Raw genomic sequence first — 5,000 nt, 5'->3', positions numbered from 1 at the left:
ACTACTACCATTACCACTAGTACTACTCCTACTACCATTACCACTAGTACTAGTACTACTACTACTACTACTACTACCATTATCACTAGTACTTAAGGAGAAGCACTACCAATTTCGTCATACGCAGTTTCTGGGTATGATGACAATTAGGCTTTTGTCGAGTCAATGATAATGATAATGCCTATATCCGATTATTAGTACTACTACTACTACTACTACTACTACCATTATCACTAGTACTTAAGGAGAAGCACTACCAATTTCGTCATACGCAGTTTCTGGGTATGATGACAATTAGGCTTTTGTCGAGTCAATGATAATGATAATGCCTATATCCGATTATTAGTACTACTACTACTACTACTACCACTACTACTACCACTACTACTACTACTACTACTACCACTACTACTACCACTACTACTACTACTACTACTACCATTATCACTAGTACTTAAGGAGAAGCACTACCAATTTCGTCATACGCAGTTTCTGGGTATGATTACAATTAGGCTTTTGTCGAGTCAATGATAATGATAATGCCTATATCCGATTATTAGTACTACTACTACTACTACTACTACTACTACTACTACTACTACCACAGTTCCATCTAGTGAAAATATAAAACATTTCCCTACCACTACAACCACCACTGCTACAGTATTTCCTTGAATTTCACGAATAATGTAGACCAGACATGACCCCAATAATCAGAAAATCATGAAGTAGGATCACCCCGATTATTTCTACCATACTAAATGTTTTCACATCTATACAAAAATACACATACTCAAGTTTACACTCTTTGGATACCTTGGATTGTGCAGGGCTATACATCATTTGCTAGGCCTTCTTTATTATTCGGCTCAGAGTTTCAGCGTGAATTTTGACATTTTTGGGAACATTTTTTATTTGGATTGATTTGATTTGTATATTTTATAGCCTCGAGCCACACATGTTGAAGCTGAGAAGTGGTGAGGGATAACAGTACTACTGTGTTTTATAATCCGGTGCGCCTTATACAGTGCTATGAAAAAGTATTTACCCCCTTCTTGATTTCGATGTTTTTGGCGTTTTTATCACCACACCAGATCATCTAATAAATTTTCGTATAACACAGAGACAACCCAACGAAATAGAAAATGCAGTTTCTAAATGCAGAAAAATTACAAATGTGTGTGGCCCTCTCTGACAAAGTGATTGTCTCCTTTGTTATATCACAAAATAACTGTGACGAATCCCAATTGTAGGAAACCTGAGTTCAATTTCACAGGCCACCCCCTCATCTGATTGCCACCCCCTCACCTGATTACCACCACATGTGTTGAATCAAGAACTTAAAGAGAATGTGTCAGACAAAGTGAAGTGAAATACAAGATCAGAGCATCATGCCAAGCTCCAAAGAAATTTAAGATGAAATGCAAAAAAAGTGAGGGACATCTCTCAGTCTGGAAAAGTTTACAAAGCCATTTCCAATGCTTTAAGGCTCCAGGGAACAACTGTCATAGCCATTATCCACAAATGGAGAGAACTGAGAACAGTGGCAAAACTTCCCCCGAGTGTTCGGCCAGCTAAAATTACTCTAAGAGTCCGACGACAACTCATCCAGGAGTCTCAAAAGAAACTAGAAAAACATCGAAAGAACTGCAGGCCTTGCTGGCATTAGTTAATGTCAATGTTCATGACTCTACTATAAGAAAAACACTGTCAAAAGCTGCCATTCATTGTTGTCCAAAAAGAATATAAATGCTCGTCTTACGTTTGCCAAAAAACATCTTGTTGATCCTCCATTCTTTTGGAAGAACATTCTCTGGTCTGATGAGTCTAAAGTTTAACTTATTGGAAGGTGTGCGCCGGTTATATTTGGCAAAAAAATGGCACAGCATTTGTTAAGTGAAAGTCCGTTGATGGTTCACTCGCGTGTTTGTTCAAATAGTCCAATAGGTAAATAACGAAAACGGGCAATAATGTGACAACAACTCGTCAAATTTAATAAACATAGTGTTATGTGTCCGTCAATGCAAACAATGGCTTCTATCTCATTGAGGGTCCAGAGTATTGGAAGACAGAACCTTTATATTGGGGAGGATGATTGATGATGTAGCTTCACGATGACTCAGCCCCGCAACCGTTGACGTGATGGTTTTCTGTAATTTGGCTGATAATGATGCAAGCTGCGGAAAGTTTTGCACACCGCGTTCCTGTATGTTCTTGAACTGAACTTTCCTATGTCTGCACATTCCCCCTTCACATTCCATCAAAAGAACACTATACCAACAGTAAGGCATGGTGGTGGAGTAAGGCATGGTGGTGGCAGTGTAATGGTCTGGGGCTGCTTTGCCTCCTCAGGACCATAATGACTTGCTGTAGTTGACGAAAGAATGAATTCTGCTGTCTCCCAGCAATTTTTAAAGGAGAACTTCCAGCCGTATTGTGTAATCGTCATGAACAACTAACCTCTTTCAATTGATATGTTTTAGGAGGTATTTGTGCCTCAAAATGGAAACAAGGTGACATGGTACAGCTGCGGACCAACAGTGTATGATGCCTCTCACATGGGGCATGCCAGGTAAATCCTAAATCCTAAACTGCAAGTATATAAAAAGTATACAAAATCCCCTTCCTTAATATTGAGTTTCTCTATTTTAATGCCTTTGCAGATCATACATCTCTTTTGATATTCTGCGAAGGGTACTGCAGAATTACTTCAAGTATGATGTCTTTTACTGCATGAACATCACAGACATAGATGACAAAGTAGGAAGCCAGAATTTGTGACTTTCCAGTTTGTGATATCTAGCATGTTGATGGTCCTAGTACAGGTGTGGCGAACACGTGGCATGCGGCACCTGGCAAAAATTATTTTGTATATACTGTATTTATGTTTGCCTCGGTCCATTCATTCAGTTTCTGAAACGCTTTATCCTCACTAGGGTCTGGGGGTGTTGGAGCCCATCCCAGTTGTCTTTGGGCCAGAGGCGGGGTACACCCTGAATGGGTGGACAACCATTCACACTCATACCTAGTACCTTGTTTCATGTTTTTCTTATTTGTATTCTCTTTTAAAACACAATACAATTCCTCTGCGCCCATTAAAAACAAATAATAAATTCAATTTTAAAAATTATTTGGCACATTGGATTTTTTTATGCTGCTTCTGACGTAAGTTGTGGCTCTTTGACTCCCAAAGTAAAAAATACTAGGCTCTTTGTGTCTAACTGGTTCGCCACCCCTGTTCTAGCATATTGGAATCAAGTGAAATAAATATTACAGTAACTAGCACCTAAGAAGTACATAATGTAGTATGCATTTCCAAATATGCAATTCAAATGAATATGCTACCAGACACTTCTTTAACTCTCAGAATTTTCGCCTAAAAAGGATCACACGATTGGAATCCATAAATGGTTATGTGGAAATAATTGCAAAACTCAGAAAAGAGGTATTGAGCACAGAAACTGAGAGTCTCCCACAGATTTTTTTTCCGATTTGATGCATACTGGGATCGTGGCCTGTGTCAGTAACAGGTTATAGATGGTGGAAAAGACATCCACGAGCTATGTATATGTGGGTACTCGGTCGGGAACCATGGGAGAGCAAAGTATCTAGTACAGAGTATTTCTCCAGGAATTGCATGTTCGAGTTAGGAAGATAATCACACTGAAAACGTTCTTATTTATGTCCAAAATGAAAGTAATGAAAATTGGTAAACTTACCTCAACTGAATTAAACACATCGAATATCACCTCACCAAAAAGTACCCCCGCCCACTCCCAAAAATATAGTGTCAGCAATGTTTGAAATGACATAGGGATCCAGTTTATTTTTTTCACTTGAATCCATCATTTAGTTCAAGAAAAATAAATGAATTTCTATCTTTTTGATTTTCAGATTATTAAAAGGGCACGTCAGAACTATCTACTGAACCAGTATGAGGAAAAACAACCTGTACCTGCTCAAATCCTGAAGGATGTGCTGACTGCTCGAGTGGTAAGGCACTACAAAAATATGAAAATCAGTTTAGTGTGAGGCGGCCCGGCGGCACGAGTGGTTAACACGTCGGCCTCACAGCTCTGGGGTCCTGGGTTCAAATCCAGGTAGGTCCACCTGTGTGGAGTTTGCTTGTTCTCTATTGGCCTGTGTGGGATTTCCCTGGGTACTCTGGTTTCCTTTCAAATTCTAAAAACACGCATGGTAGGCTGATTGGACACTCCAAATTGCCTCGAGATATGAGTGTGAGTGTGAATGATTGTCCGTCTGCTTGTGCCCTGCGATTGGCTGGTCACTGATACAGGGTGTCCTCTGCCTCTGTTCTGAAGTCAGCTGGGATAACCTCCAGCACCCCCCGCAACCCTAATGAGAATAATGCAGTTCATAAAATGAATGAAAGAATGTTAAGGGTGTCTTTGGTGCAGTTGGAAGAGGCTGTCCAGTGATTGGAGGGACAGCATTTCGAATGTTGTGTACAACTGTACACTGTTTAAGTGTATTTTGGCAAGACACAGAACTTATTTTTTTTCCTAGTGGGCCAGGCAGTGTCTTGCACAATAGCATCGACCTATTGTTGCATGAATGTGTTAAAATGGGTAAGTATAAGCTTCTAGGAAGCTCTTTTGGTACCTTGATAGTGTAGACAAGCAACTGTCCTTCATCTACTATTATTAGCTTTAGGTTTGTATATCCAAATAAGTGAAATAAGTGCCAACCAAACTGAAAGAATAGTTGAAGCAATCAAAAATTGGTGTGTAGTGGTGGAATCCATTCCTTCCTTCATTTTCTGGACCACTTTATCCTCATTAGGGTCGTGGGGGTTGCTGGAGCCTATTCCAGTTGACTTTGGTCCAGAGGCAGGGGACACCTGGAATTGATGGCCAGCCAATCGCAGGGCTCGTAGTGGTTACATTATTTGAAATTGCTTACTTGTCCTTACTTGTCCTACACAGTCCTTTCAGGCCCGGTTGAACTCAACTACTGACCCAGATAAGAAACAGATGCTT

General features: G+C 40.0%; 1 pseudogene across 1 annotated transcript in view; it reads left to right on the top strand.

The window, feature by feature from the left end:
* LOC144194763 (cysteine--tRNA ligase, cytoplasmic-like) overlaps positions 1 to 5,000 on the top strand; it is a 25,784-nt pseudogene that overhangs the window by 3,879 nt on the left and 16,905 nt on the right. The window contains exons 3-6 of the transcript XR_013325965.1: positions 2,484 to 2,572; positions 2,664 to 2,760; positions 3,895 to 3,993; positions 4,947 to 5,000. The exon at positions 4,947 to 5,000 is cut by the window's right edge and continues 96 nt beyond it. The product of XR_013325965.1 is annotated as a cysteine--tRNA ligase, cytoplasmic-like (transcript). The remainder of the gene's footprint in view (positions 1 to 2,483; positions 2,573 to 2,663; positions 2,761 to 3,894; positions 3,994 to 4,946) is intronic.

This window comes from Stigmatopora nigra, chromosome 3 (assembly GCF_051989575.1).
Source record: "Stigmatopora nigra isolate UIUO_SnigA chromosome 3, RoL_Snig_1.1, whole genome shotgun sequence".
In the NCBI taxonomy this organism is placed as follows: domain Eukaryota; kingdom Metazoa; phylum Chordata; class Actinopteri; order Syngnathiformes; family Syngnathidae; genus Stigmatopora; species Stigmatopora nigra.
This window is presented reverse-complemented; position numbering and strand designations above follow the sequence as displayed.